General features: G+C 40.7%; 1 pseudogene; it reads left to right on the forward strand.

The window, feature by feature from the left end:
- Positions 1 to 212: 212 nt before the first annotated feature.
- Positions 213 to 6180, forward strand: LOC113287452 (annotated as a pseudogene).
- Positions 6181 to 15508: the final 9328 nt, after the last annotated feature.

The raw sequence follows: 15508 nt of genomic DNA on the forward strand, positions 1-15508 counted from the left end.
TTTTTTTTTTTGATCGGTAAAGAATTGGTGCTGTCAGTTTCGAAACTCAGGTCACTGATATCATCACCCAGTGATTTTACTACTGTACTGCACCGGCTACGATAAAAGAATTTGTTTGACATAACTTGTCGTTTCTCACTGGTAGGTAGTTGGTAGACTGGTTAGGCATCATGGTTCATTTTCTCACAGTCACTGTCATTTGATCAATATTTTCCACATCAACCTCTCAGAACTCAGCGACCAAGACAAGTACAGTAGAGTGATGCACAGACTGAATCTCATTCTTCTTTGTTATCACCTCATTTCTTTAAAAGAAACAAATAACATTGTTTTCTCTCATTAATGAATTCAAGTACTGTGTTTGCTACTTGTTTATTCATTCCTCTTTTCTTTTGACTTCTCCAGTTCTTTCTAAATTAAAAGGTAATACTTTTGATCTTTTATTCTACTTTTCTTGCATAATGAGATGGGATTTGCATAGTGATAGTTTTTGTGATTTTATTAATTTCTAAGTTTGTAAGTTCCAAAAAAATGTATATATTAGTAACTCTTTAGTCTATTAGGGTTTGATTGTTTCTATGTAATTTCTCTGGTTAATTAAGTCATGGGTTTAGCTCAGATACTTCATTGTGTTCCTCTTAATTCTAATGTCTTGGATTCGTGTTAATCATGGTTGAATTGGCTGAATTTTGTTATTTCAATATGGAAGTCAAACTTGCTTGATTTTCATAGGATTTATTGCCTTAATATTCCAAGTTCACTGTGTTTGAAGTAGGCCTATTCATCACACGGTCAAGGGAGAGGGAAAAAACCCTGTTAACTTCCCCCATGTTTTTAATATTGTGGACTACTTCAAGAGGAATGAGTTTAAGCTTGATATTTTCTGCTCAAATTTGACTTATCGAAATAAATTGATCCAATTTTATGTGCACTAAGTCTCCTTCTTGGATATTTTAGTTTGTTGCTCTATGGGTAATTTACTGCTCTCTGATTCGATTTTACTAGACTAACCATTGTGATTTGGAACCATTTGCATCCGATTTTATATGTTTCGCACGGCGTTGTTAGACTTACAGACTTGAATTTCATTGTTTCTTCATTCATTATGGATTTTATTGTGGAGATTATATACTAGTAATAAGTTGGTATTTCTTTCCTTGCGCTTGTTTATATGTAGCCTGCATGATTTGTATCTCGTTGGATATGATAAAGTTGTTTGCTCTGTCATGAGAATGAATGCTGGTTCATGTCAGGCAGAAATGATAGTTTCTGTAATATTGTAAAGGCCTTAGTTTAGTTTTGTGTTTGTGATTGTGGTTTATAATCTTGTGTTTTTACGAGGGAACTTACAGAGAGTGGTGTTTCCAATTGATTTTGAAGAAGTATTTGAATTCAAAAGGATGAGTACTTCTAAAGTTATGCGTCTAGTGGGTAAATATGAGCTAGGGAGGACGATTGGAGAAGGAACGTTTGCCAAGGTGAAGTTTGCAAAGAACTCCGAGACAGGGGAACCCGTTGCCATCAAAATCCTTGACAAAGAGAAGGTTCTCAAGCATAAGATGGCTGAACAGGTCTACTTTGTTCTCCTATAGTTACCTAAATTTTTCCTTATCACGTTAGAGCATGCGCTTCATGCTTGTTTGAGAAATAGCAATGAGATGCCCCAATATCATGCTAAGGATAGCTAACATTAAACCAAATGAATAACAACCAGTGAATATTCTATCTGTTTTTTGGGTTAGAAATGTTTCACTGCAGTAGCTTTCTATGTGGCTGTCATCATTTATATTTTTCATAGCATAATCTACCCAGTTCACGGGAAAGAGAGGATCAAACAGAACACTAAAATACAAGCCAGTTCACCTGATTAGCGACTTTCTTTTGAGTATTATATAATGCCTTGCTTGCATTAAGGCTATATGCTACTAGTTGACTCATAGATCTTCTGCTACAATGTTAATTCCATAGATGTTTGTGTGCTTGTTTTTTGCTTTACCTCTGTAAGACTGTTACGCTCGTTGAAATTGCTTATGTTATATCTGCAGATAAGGAGAGAAATCTCAACAATGAAGCTGATAAAGCACCCATACGTCGTTCAGTTGTACGAGGTATCTTCTTTTTGCCCTTTAAATTGGGCAATTTTTGTGAATGTCTAACATGCTCGGATCCTGATTCAACCCAATCGTTCCATAGGGCAAAACTTGACTGAATCTTGACTCAACTGTTTATACTTCTTATTCATGGCCAAAACTATGCTGCAAGGTTCTTTAAGGGTTCTAGCAATTATGATAATCATAATGCTTGCTTGTGTCTCTAGCTTATCCCTATTTATTTCATTTTTTTGTCATCTTTGTAAATGATATATTCTCTTGGTTTAGGTGATGGGAAGCAAGACAAAGATTTTTATCGTTTTGGAGTTCGTCACTGGAGGGGAGCTCTTTGAAAAAGTTGTAAGTGGCAATAATTTATACTTATCCCCTTTTGTCTATTTATCTGGAAGACTCCATAACATAGATCCATGAAGTCCCCTCTACCATGATTAGATGCATGCAGTCTGCTTTGCCTTGAGAATTGAGAACTTAGTAATCATAGGAACACAAGGAGCGTTAAATTTAGATATATAGGTTCTTGACACAGTGCCAGCAGGGGTGTCTGGAACCAGCAAAAACACATCAGTATGCATGTGAGTTAACGTTACTTCTTACGCCATAAAGCTATTCAAACAATTGAAGAAGGATGTATGGATGGTCGAAGCTAAGAAGTTAATAGAAAAATATGTGCACAGGAATCAGGATGAACCGAACTTTAAAATTGCTCAAAATGAAATCTCCACCTATATTAATATGAATTCTGGTTGTGAAGCTCAATGATGGCCGCATAAGGAGGAAGAAGCAAGGAAGTACTTCCAGCAACTTATTAGCGCTATCGATTACTGCCACAGTAGGGGTGTTTACCACAGAGACTTAAAGGTTGATTCTGTGATGTGTTAATTTTGTAGAAATTAGGGAACTTCAGATCTTTAAATCTATTTTTGTCTCTTTATGATGCAGCCAGAAAATTTACTGCTTGATGTGTGTGGAAACCTCAAGATCTCAGATTTTGGATTAAGTGCGCTTTCCCAGCAAGTTAAGGTAATGAGTCGAAGATACAAATGTGAATACTATTGAAAGTGGCTCTTGTTCCTGAAAGCAAGTAACTGAAAGTTTATGGGTGCCACTGTCTTCAGCTTAATGTGATACCAAAATGGGTGCAGACATTCTGCTCATCAAATCCTCGTAATGTTTTACATAACGGGTTGAAGGGTTTCCTGCATCTCTGTCAGATCAGACGGACCATTATTTGTAATTTTGGGTGAAAATTACAACATCAAATATGTATTCCTGGTAGGAAGATGGTTTGCTGCACACTTCATGTGGAACTCCAAATTATGTAGCTCCAGAGGTTATGATGGTTTTCGAAGCTATCTGATGTTTATATTCGTCAATTAACTCATTTAATGTCGAGGCACAATCGTATAATAATATTTCTTTCTTGCACTCTCGTAGGTCCTTAAGGATAGAGGTTATGATGGGTCAGCCGCAGATTTATGGTCATGCGGGGTCATCTTATTTGTACTTCTTGCAGGTTACTTGCCTTTTGATGATTCTAACCTTATGGTCCTGTATAAAAAAGTGAGCATAAATATGTCCACCGTTTAAGTGTACTCTTCCTTGTGATCCATTCACACCACAATGTTGTTATCGGGCTTGCAGATTTCGGCTGCAGAGTATATTTATCCTCCTTGGATCTCTTTTGGGGCTTTGAGATTAATAACTCGAATCTTGGATCCCAATCCCACAACCGTAAGTATGTTTTGTACATCTGTAATCATGGTACTAATTTGTTGTTCGGCTCAAGTGAACTTGTAAAAGGCAAATCTGACTTATTATGGTATATGGCAGCGCATTACTGTTCCTGAAATTTTAAAAGATGAATGGTTCAGGAAAGGGTTTAAGCGTCTCGTGTTTCAGGAGATAGATGATATAAACTTGGGTGATGTAGAAGCTGTTTTCAAGGGCCCTGAGGTGAGTCAAGAACAAGATAATAAGATGTAGTTCTTGTTGATAATGACTGAATTTGATATTTGTCATTTGCATGGTACAGGGAACCCCAATAAACCAAATAAGAGCGAAGAAGGAAGAGCAGCCAGTCTCTATGAATGCATTTGAACTGATTTCCTTATCAAGGGGTCTCAATCTCGAAAATTTGTTTGAAGTAGGACAGGTTCACAAAGCTAATCCTTTTCTTTAATATGTTGGATGTTTACTTTCTGTCATATTTGAAAAGGTTAATTGCATAATTCAAATTCATCGAAATGCCATGCTTAAAGAGTCAGGAGTCTAGCGCAATCACAAATTGCAGTTAAATGGGGATGGGTTGGGTTTTATGTTCAGGGTTTTCCAAAACCGCGAAAATGTTAGATATACAGGTTGGTATGGTTTATGAACTGTTTTGTGAGCTGAACTTTTCATCTAGGTTTGTGCCGCCAACCAGTGACTTTCAGGACTTTTCCCTGCATTTACAATGTGAATCCGAACAGTATACTAAACGAAGAATTTAGCCATGCACATATCTTTACTTCTGTCTGTATTTGGAGTGTCAATCAAAAACTCCTACACTATTTTTAAAGTTCTCATCTGCTCTTTTGTGTTTCAATTAGTCGGAAATAAAAACGGGAACAAGATTCACTTCTAAATGTCCAGCTAATGAGATCATATGTAAGATCGAAGCAGCACAAAACCACTTGGTTTTGATGTTCACAAGAACAACTACAAGGTGAAAGGAATAGATATCAAATGTATTTTGTGATCAATTAGTTCTTTTATGTAACTTTAAAAGGGTCTCACTTTTTTCAGATGGATCTAGAAAACGTGAACGCCGGAAGAAAGGGAAAACTCAAAGTTTCCACAGAGGTCCTAATCACTTGAAAACTCTAATCGAATTAATATTCTGTGTCATGTTCAGTTGATTTCTCATCTGTTCGTCTCAACAACTCCACTAAATTCAGGTATTTCAAATGGCACCATCTCTCCATATGGTTGAGGTACGAAAAAAGAAAGGTGATACTCTCGAGTTTCTAAAGGTATATTTTATATTCTCTTCTCTCTATATGTTGTTGCTGCCATATGCTTTACTCATGGCAAATTTGTCGTCAACCACCAGTGCTTGTATGATTGTACTTCATTGTGGTTACAATCAGCTAACATATTTGTTTGTTTCAATTAACCTTCAATTTTCCCACCACTTTTTGGGTTGTCATTTTTTGTTTACCGTACTCCTTAATTTGGATGTGCCGCGGCTTCGATGTGACTATGTCGTCATATAATTTAATATCTATCCATATGTTCAAGCGAGATCACCAGCGTTATCTCAATTTCTGGAGCCTTAACAAGTACCTAGTGTGTTTGGGTGACTGTATTTTTATTTTCTGGAGCCTTCAACAAGCACCTAGTATATTTCAGTTTATCTTGTCATTACTGGAAACTGTAAGCAAGGTAACCAGCTTGTACATTGTCATCCAAAGTGTCCAACCTACTTCTTGCGGGGGGTCATCCCTTCCACTTACCTAACATGTTCATGAAAGTCCTACAAAATGAAGCTTTTTGAACTACACCATAACAAGCTAGGAGAGAGTTTTCCGTATGACATCCTAAATACGTTTGTCTCATGGCTTGCTGCATTTCCCAGTGTTGAGGTTTCAAATATATGAACCGCTCTTATTAAATTTGTTGGATGATAACATTTGCACTGCTTGAAATTAAAAAAAAAAACGTATGTAGTAGAAGGTACTATAGCATCTTCTTGTTCCCAAATGTCGATCTATTAGTTTCTCATAAACAACTGATTGCATCCTGGAGTACTAATATCTTGCATTGATTTGCAGTTCTATAAAAAAATTGCAACTCAGCTGAAAGATGTTGTATGGAAATCTGAAGAAGACATGCAGAATGGAGGTAAAGGATGAGAAGGTAGAACCACTGACTCATGTGATGACCCGTCTAACGATAATTAGAAATTTTGACTTCTCTTCTGGTCTAAATATAGTGCAGCATAAGGTCATTGTCTTCTTTTTAGGTTGGCTGTAAGAGATTGTACTGATTACAGTTGTAGCTTGTTCTAATTCTGTTTCTTTTTTGAAAATGAGAATATATTGACAAAAAAAAAGAAGGAAAAGAAACATACAAAAGGAAAACACTAGATAAAGAAGAGAAAAACTTCGAGGAGACCAAAATATGGACAGTAAAAATAACCCTTTAGCTAGGATTTCAGTTAAACAATGATTCCCACCCAAGATTTGAATGGTGTGCTCGTCTCTGGATGTAGGGTTGTTCTGACTCATGAAAATATTGAAGCCTTGTTGAAAACCTTTTTTGAAGAAAAAATTTAGGGTTTTGAATTATAAGATCTGAGTTACAATACCACACTTGTACAAGGAGTTTGACATCATGCCGTGCTGTAAGGAGTGCATGCCCAAGGAGTTTAACATCATTCCGTGCTGTAAGGAGTGCATGCTGTCTGGACATGCATGAGATGACCAGCACAAAGTCTTAGATCTGGTTTAGGGAAGCCTTGTCAGAAAACATATATGACCAACTTAACGGGAGTGGACGAAGTTGTTTTAGACCTGAATGGTTTAGAGAAGCCTTGTTAGAAAACATAGAGATGCTAAGGTGGCTTATTCTTTCCAGGAAATAGCATCGAAATCTACTGAAGAACTTATTTCTTTTGGTCATTTACAGTCTACAACCTTTTCCAACTGCCGACATTTTGGCTTAGTGAACAATTTGAACCTTCACAAAAGACGAAACATTTATGCTTAGGCTTTGAACTTTTAAGTTTGGGCCAATTACAAAACGGGTACTTTTTATAATTCGTCCACAAAACGGGTACCTAGGTCAGCTGGACACCCTCGTCCCCCGTTTCAGCTCCCTTGACTAGGTTCCACATGAAGCTCGCTGGTAGGCTAGCACAGTAACCTGTTTAATTAATGTAGTAGTATGTTGTTGGAGCTTAGCTTGTTAGGCTTCCAACTAGTTAATGTAATACTCTTTACAAAATGGTCCTTTTCCATCCGATTTAAAACTTTTGAATAAAATGGTGTTGTCTTTTCCGAAAATACTCTCCATTAAAATACCCCTTCTAGTTAACTAATTGGTTGAGGTGGTGGCAATGAAGCGGTGGTGGAAGCTTAAGAAACTCCGCTGAATCCCAGAGGGGAAGCGGTGAATCCTTTGGATGAATGCGACGTAACGAGCCTGAATGTGGTGTAACGAACCTGAATGCGGTTTTACGATCCTGAATGTGGTGTGACGATATGTAAGCGGCGGCACCACCACCGCCAAAAAAAATCATAATGAAGGTAAAAGCTGAAATTCTATATGGAGGGACAAATAGGAAGGACACATATGTAATTTCATTGACATATTTAACTGTGAGTCACCATTTAACTCTTTTCCTAACGGAAGTATGATCATTTTCTTAATAGTTTGTAATAGTAGGATGCTTTTGTGAATCAGGTTCTAATACTAGGACTGCGTTGTACATTTTCCAACTTTTAACAACAATCAGCAAGAGACTGAGTGTTGGAGACCAGGTTCTCCACACCCTAGGCAAGGGGTTGCTTTCTTTAGTACTCAGAAGACGAACACAACTAGAAGGCAATTTACTAATTCTTATTTTCGTAAAAATGAAATTAATAACGTTAATTAAAAGATTCTTAATTTATTTATGTTTCGATCCTGAGATTCTCTTCCCTTAGCTATTAAGGAATAATAGCTTTCCAAAATTCGGTTGACTAGGTATTAGGATCGGTTCCCCACATATATATGGTATCTAACTTGAATGTGTTGCACATGTCCATAGGATCGGTCCCCTTTGCCTAAAAACGTGTTGCACATGTCCATATGATCGGTTCCCCTTTCTGCTATAAACCTGTTGCACCTCATACAAGAATCGGTTCCTCTTTGTGATGTACTGTGTTAATACCGGAATTCTCATTGGGTTCTACCCGTCCTAGTGTACCAAGATGACCTCACTTTTCCTAGAATAGTACGAGGGAGAGTTGTCTTTCTATTGTACCTTGTCCTTTCTTTTATAGACTTTCCAAAAGCCCCTTCTTTTTATGACAACTTGCCATGTGTCCTAAACCTCCTTAATTACTACTAATGTCATCTCTTCTCTAATATAACCTCCTTCTTCCTTGTTAATTCCTTCTTTGTCCCTTCCAACTCATGGATACTTCTTTGGTGGACTTGGGCCTTAGTCCCCAAGTCGCCATCTTCCATGTGTGGCCTTTCTCCTCTTTGGAGCACCCTAGCCTGGTTAAGGGGAATCATTTTTCATGTATCAGCATTAGTCCCCTGACTATGAGGTTAGTCGCAAGATAACCTTATAGTCATACTGTTATGATCGAGTCAGCATATGCATGTCTTTGTGCATGGAGAAGATCGCCGGTTACTGCCTCGTGAGTGGTCTCTCTCTCTCATATATATATATATATATATATATATATATATATATATATATGTACAACCGATGCCTTCTCATCGTATTCTTTAATTTCTTCTTTTTTCCTCCTTTTGTGGGCTACTTGGCTTGCATGGATGACTCTCTCCATGGATACGTGCTAGTCTTAGCGCCTATTCCTGCATTAACTTTTGTGATGTGCAAGCATGATGAATTGAAGCGTCTGCTGCTCGTGAAGGCTGAAGTCGAAGCGCTACGGGAGCGGAGGATTAGTAATAGACATGGCGCAAATACCAAGTTTAGGGAGGTGTCCAAAGCTTATCAAACCGAGTTAGACAAGGAGCCAGCGGGTCAGGTATCGTCAGAGACTCAACGCGCTCTTAATGATGCCGCTACTGCACATGGCGCGGCTAATCAGTTGTATGCAGATTCCCTGGCGATGGTGGCTACAATAGACCGGGCTATTTCAGATTGTCGCCTCTGGATTTCCAATCTAGTGATGCGGCCACTCCTTGGTCACACTCTGGTCTTAACAGCGACCACTTCACTTGTGCCTCATCCTTATGTTGAGGACGAACTAGCGCGTCTACTTGTTTTAAGAGAGGAAGCGGGAATGTTGTGGACTCTTCATTCATTCCACCGAGACAAAACGCGCAGAGAGTATGATGAACACGAAGACACCCTATCACTTGCCTAAGGGGCTGAGGCCGAGGATAAGATCATTCAGGCTATCACTAAACGAGTTCACGAGGCTGATCAAGATTTGTGCTTGGCTGACGCGCAAGTCAGCGACAGTCGCCTGATGGTGGAGTCTCTGGACGTAGACATTGCTCGCTGTCGTTCATTATTGGCAGACTATTTTTTTTTAGTATATTTATTATTTATTTTTTTAGTATTTATCGAAGTACGACCCCCTTTCGATGTTGTCTACGTGCCAGCCGTGTTTTTGTGGTCGTTGTAATCATTCATGCTTTCCTGGTTCTCTATAAATATGCAATATTAGCTTCTTTGAACTCCAACTTGTCTGCTTCTTTATTTTGTTCTAAATGACATATGTTCTTCATGGTTACGTACTTTCGCTGGCACCGATACCCTCGCTGGTTGACCCTCGATACAAAGAGGAGGAACTCGCAAGGCTTTTGCTAGTAAAAACGGAGATTGAAGCGATCAAGGCGCGGAGGGAGATTGACAGGGATGCCAAACGGGCCCATTTTTCCGATCAATACGATACATTCCAAATGGCTGAAAGGGTTCGAGCGAAGGGGCGCGTATATGTCCAAATCCGCCGTGCATTGTAAGATCCGCCAAGCTGTCGATCAATTCTTTGAAGAGTCCGTTGTGATGATGTCCATCATAGATCAATCCATAGCTGACTGTCATCTATCTATTTCTGAGCAGGCTTCCCCTCACTTTCACGGGTATACTTTAACCCTTGCAGCGGTCTCCGCGCTTGTTCGCTCCTTTGATATCCCTGGTGAATTGAGGCGTTTGCTCCATTTGAGGGGGGAGATAGATATGTTATTGGCTTCTCAGGTGGTGCACGTGGACAAGATGCGCACAATTCATCATGGTCGAGAGGAAGTGCTAGCCGCTGCTCGTAAATCAAAGGTTCCCAGCGAAATAAAGGAGCTCGCTGAATTGGCTAATGAAGCCGATTATGCATTGTCTACTGCTATTGATCAGCGTGAGGAAGCGCTCTTAATGGTGCAGTCTGTGGATGCAGACATTGCGCATTGTCACGTGTTACTATCAGATGATGAATGAGTGACAAACAACTTGTTGTCGTTGATTTTTATTTAGCTTTCCTATGTACTCGGGTATTTATTCTGTGTAATGTATTTCATTCCGTCTACCTCCCTTCTCTCTCTTTTATGAGGGTTTAATCAAGGATATGCTTATTCCATCCCTTCTTTTAACAGGATTGCTGGGTAGGAACTTGTGATAAATCGTATTGACCCTCTCCCCATCCTCCTCTCGTTTTTTTTATTTTTCTTTAGGGGGGGAGGATATGTATGTTAAGCTCGCCTACTCCCCCTTCATTTTTCTCAACAGGGATTAGAAGGGCTAGATGTATGTTAAATGCGCCTACTCCCTCCTTAATTTTTCTCAACAGGGAACTGGGGGGGCAGGGTGTATGTGGAACGCGCCTACTCCCCCTTTTGTTTTTTCTCAACAGGGAACCGTGAGGGCGGGATGTACGTTAAACGCGCCTACTCCCCCCTCATTTTTCTCAATGGGGTTTGGGAGGGCGAGAAGTATGTTAAACGCACCTACTCCCCCCTTCATTTTTCTCAATAGGGATTGGGAGGGCGAGATGTATGATAAACGCGCCTACTCCCCCCTGCATTTTTCTCAACAGGGTTTGGGAGGGCGGGATGTATGTTAAACACGCCTACTCCCCCCTCATTTTTCTCAAAGGGGTTTGGAAGGGCGAGAAGTATGTTAAACGCGCCTACTCCCCCCTTCATTTTTCTCAACCGGGATTGGGAGGGCGGGATGTACGTTAAACGCGCCTATTCCCTTCTCATTTTTATCAACGGGGTTTGGGAGGGAGAGAAGTATGTTAAACGCGCCTACTCTCCCCTTCATTTGTTCAATCAGGGGATTGGGAGGGAGGGATGTGTGTTAAATTGGTTAGGATCCATTGGCATTCCTGTAATCTTTCGTCAGCTGATCGGGTGCCATTATCATTCCCGCAGCCTTTTGTCAGTCGATCAGGCGCCATTGGCATTCCTGCAACCTTTAGTAAATTTGTCAACCGATCGGGAACCATTGGCACTCCTGCAGCATTTTGTCAGTCGATCGGGCGTCATTGGCATTCCTGCAACCTTTTGTCAGTCGATCAGGCGCCATTGGCATTCCTGCAACCTTTAGTAAATTTGTCAGCCGATCGGGCGCCATTGGCACTCCTGCAGCCTTTTGTCAGTCGATCGGGCGCCATTAGTGTTCCTGCAACCTTTTGTCAGTCGATCAGGCGCCATTGGCACTCCTGCAACCTTTAGTAAATTTGTCAGTCGATTGGGCGCCATTAGCACTCCCACAGCCTTTTGCCAGTCGTTTCGGGCGCCATTGGCATTCCCGCAATCTTGGTAGATGTTACGAATCATATATCAAAAGTTGGTCTTTATTAGAAACGATGGTTTTACATTGATTTTTTCATGCATAAAACTTCTTTAGCCATTTACCATTGATCGGTGACTTGATCTTCGTGCCGTTCATGCGTCTGAGCTTGTAATACCCGCTCTCTGCTACCTTTCTTACTCTGAAAGGTCCTTCCCAGTTTGCGGCGAATTTTCCTGCGCTAGCATTCCTTTGCACATGAGGAGCAATCTTAAGGACCAAATCGTCTACCTCGAATCTCCTTTCCTTTAAATTCTGATTATAATAATCTGATGTTCGCTTCCTGTACGCCTCAGCAAACCGTTCTGCCCGGGCTCTCCTATCTTCTATTGTGTCTAAATGGGCAAAGCGACTTACTTCGTCCGGAGTCGTATGACTAGCCATTGCTACCCTTGCGGATGGAATTGCAATTTCTGCCGGTAATATCGCGTCCTACCCATAGACCATGGAATACGGTGACGCCCTTGTGGAACTTCAATACCGCGAGCGGGAGGTGCTCATGCCACTCTCTGGGATGGTCCTCCACTGTCCTGCTCAAGACCCGGATCAGTGTCTTATTGCTCGCCTCGGCTTTCCCGTTCCCTTGAGGATAGTAGGGGGTCGACGTATGAAGCCTCACATTATATTGCTGTAGCAAATCCGTCACATCTTTGTTTACGAACTATTTTTCATTATCTGCCCTGATAATCATGGGCGCTCCAAATCTGCAAATGATGTACTCTTTGATGAATGCTGCGATGATCATCCCGGCATATTCTTTGACAGGTATCGCTTCGACCCATTTCGTGGTATACTAAGTGGCGGTTATTATGTACTTATGGCGTTTCGAGGACATCGGGTTGATCTGCCCTGTAATATCTAAATCCCAACTGTGGAATGGCCATGGCGTTACCACGCTATGCAGTAGTGAGTCCGTACCTCTTTGATGAGTGTGGACCTGTCAACCAAGTTGAATGCATTCATAAAGTCGATGAGAAGCATGGACTTTGTGTTATCAGCCCCATTCAATTCAAGAAGTCTGTTGGAAGAGTGCATAATGCCTTCCGCCGCAAGGAATACCTACTCCATACTGATGTGAACCTAAATATGAGAGCATATCTCTGGTAACAACAAAAGCATCAATTTTGGAGCACAATCTTCTCCAAATTGTGCCCACGGCCATGGGTCTGATACCGCCTTCAGGTTTGAGAAGGGGAGTTAATGGAGCGCTTGCGACAAATTCTCAAAGAATGGGAGGTCACATACCTGTTAACCACAGATTAACCATGCCGGTGATGGAATTCAGCAAGTCCTCACTTACAGCAGCTGCGTCCCCACTTAAAGCGTCTAAAAAATGTTGAGCTTTTAGTTCATCATGCCCTCTTGAGGTTCCTTTGGGAAATATTTGCAAAGCTTTGAGCAATGCATTGGAGTCTACTGATAATGGTGGGGTTGTGATGACTTATGTGGGGATGGATGGAGGGTCTGCATATGGATGGTTTTGCTGTAGTTCGAGTAAAGTGTCTGGTGATGGTTGGGCAATGCCATTGAAGGATATAATGCGAACTGCTGCTGAATAGTGACCCTTGGCAATCTTCCTTTTACAGGCCTCCAAGTTAGGGTCTTCCTTCTTTTTCTGCTTCTTGCTAGGTTGCTTTGGAGGAGGTTTATGCTATGAGAGCAGGTTGTGAATCATGCGAGAACGTCCATTGGGTTCATTCCAAGTCTGAATGGCTTGGTTAATGGCAACAACCTGTAGTCTCTTTCGATTGCCGGAACGTTCCTCTGTAGAGCATTTAGGAATGTAGATATTCAAAATACAGATGGGAAGGAAGAATAGTTGCAGCCAGACATGAAGGTTGGTAGGTTGCAGAATTACCTTGTCCATGACAGATTTCAATGTTCGAGAGAAGTGTAATCTACATTAGTGAGGTATGCTTGCGACGATACTTACTTGTTTCTGGAAAATTTGGTTTAACAGGTAAATTGTGAGATCGATTGCAGCATTGGTTGGGGTGCTTTCTTCTAACAGATCTTAACTGGATGATGGTTTCGCAGTTCCATGGATAAGAAAGTCTGCACAGTTAGCCTCATTGAGAGGGCCTGCAATGATCTCAACAGGGTGGGACTTAGATGCACATGGTTTTTTCCAGGCATGAACTTGTAAGCATCTGATACACAACCACATTTGCATGCAAGATAAGGAATGATCTCATGCATCGAAACAGGCAACATTGTTTTGAATTCGCTCCCTGCAGATATTTTTTGCTTCTGTGGTAGGGAAGTGCTTATCTTTAAGATACTTGTAGATTGTACTTTTAGCATAACCACCACCCATGATTCCACCAAGGCAGCCATCAAAACTTTTGAATGGACATGGAATTTTATCACCCTGGGAAGACACTAGATGAAACAGTAATGGAGATGGGGACGACTGAAGGTGTTGTGATGCTGACTGCTGTGACGAAGAGGGGCATGGTAACTGAGTAGACAAAGGCCTAGATGTTGATGTTCTACGTTGGGATGATAATGGCTGCGATCTGGAACGAGTATAGGGCATTGATGATGGTTTACTGCAAAAAATAACTACCCCAACTGTTCTTGGTGTAGATGACGAATAGGACAAATTGGTATCAAACGAAAGAGTATAATAAGGGGAATCAAAAGAGGAAAGTTGGAAGAAAATCTGATTAAAGAATTTTCGCTGGAATTCGGGGCAAAATCTCTGACTTTCAATCGCCTGAGAGTCATCCGGAGACTCTCTCTCTTCCCGTTATTATTATTTAAAGAACGACACCTAGCTCAGCTGGTCATCCCCGTTTTTCAAAGTTTCATGCGCTTCAGGAGGTCCCGGGTTCGAGCCCCCAATGGCGTAATATTGCAGAAATTAACATGGAAGGTAGAGTTAGCTTGCCCCCCTTGTAACACAATCTCAGCCCCCTATCTGCTTCGGCTCCCTTGGATAGGTTACCCATGAAGCTCGCTGGTAGGCTAGCACAACAACCTGTTCAATTAATGTGGTAGTACGTTGTTGGATCTTAGCCTGTTAGGCTTCCAACTAGTTAATGTAATACTCTTTATCTAATAATAAATTATTATTATTATTATTATTATAAAAAAGGCGCCGCAAAGGCTTTTATTATTATTATTATTATTAATAATTATTATAATAATAATACTAAAAAAAGGAAATTTACACAGAAATGGTTGGAAGTCGGGCAACAAGTTGTGCCCCGACGCCTTTTTGGATAGCCAACCCTATCCTATGAAAAAGAAAACCACCCACTTTTCTATTTGAATCATAACTAGCAAAGAAGTTCTTCAATCTCAACAATAAGGAAATCATATCATCTCCAAGTTCTCATAACGTTGTAAAAACCAAAACACCGAACCCATAACCATGAGTTGTACATTTCTCTAAGTATTTGTTGCATTTACGGGTGGTAGCCGCGGAAAGAGAATGACCTGGTATAAAGCTATGAATCCCTCCTCCTATAAAAGGTGAGACACCCGTGACATCGAAACACACATCCCGACCATTCTCCCAATTGTACACAAGTAGATCAACGGGTATCAAAGGTGCGTTCGTGTCCGACAAGAAGGCCATTGGTACTTACTTTCTTGCAGCGACTCCGGCCTTAAAGAAAATATCAATCACTACGTCACGAACCAAATCATGACGGAATTTAGGCCCAACTTCATTTGCGCAGTGGATAGCGTGGTCACCATAAACATCCATATCTCGCTTACAAAGTGTGCAAATGCTGTCTACAGGGAATAAAGGCATACCCAATCTGTATTGAGTGATGGCACGAAAGTGTCTTGGCCCAATAGATTGATTCAGACCAGCAATAGGAACTGCTTTCAGATAATCCATAGCATGTTTCAACTTGTTACTTTGTCA

This window comes from Papaver somniferum, chromosome 6 (genome assembly GCF_003573695.1).
Source record: "Papaver somniferum cultivar HN1 chromosome 6, ASM357369v1, whole genome shotgun sequence".
NCBI classification, from domain to species: domain Eukaryota; kingdom Viridiplantae; phylum Streptophyta; class Magnoliopsida; order Ranunculales; family Papaveraceae; genus Papaver; species Papaver somniferum.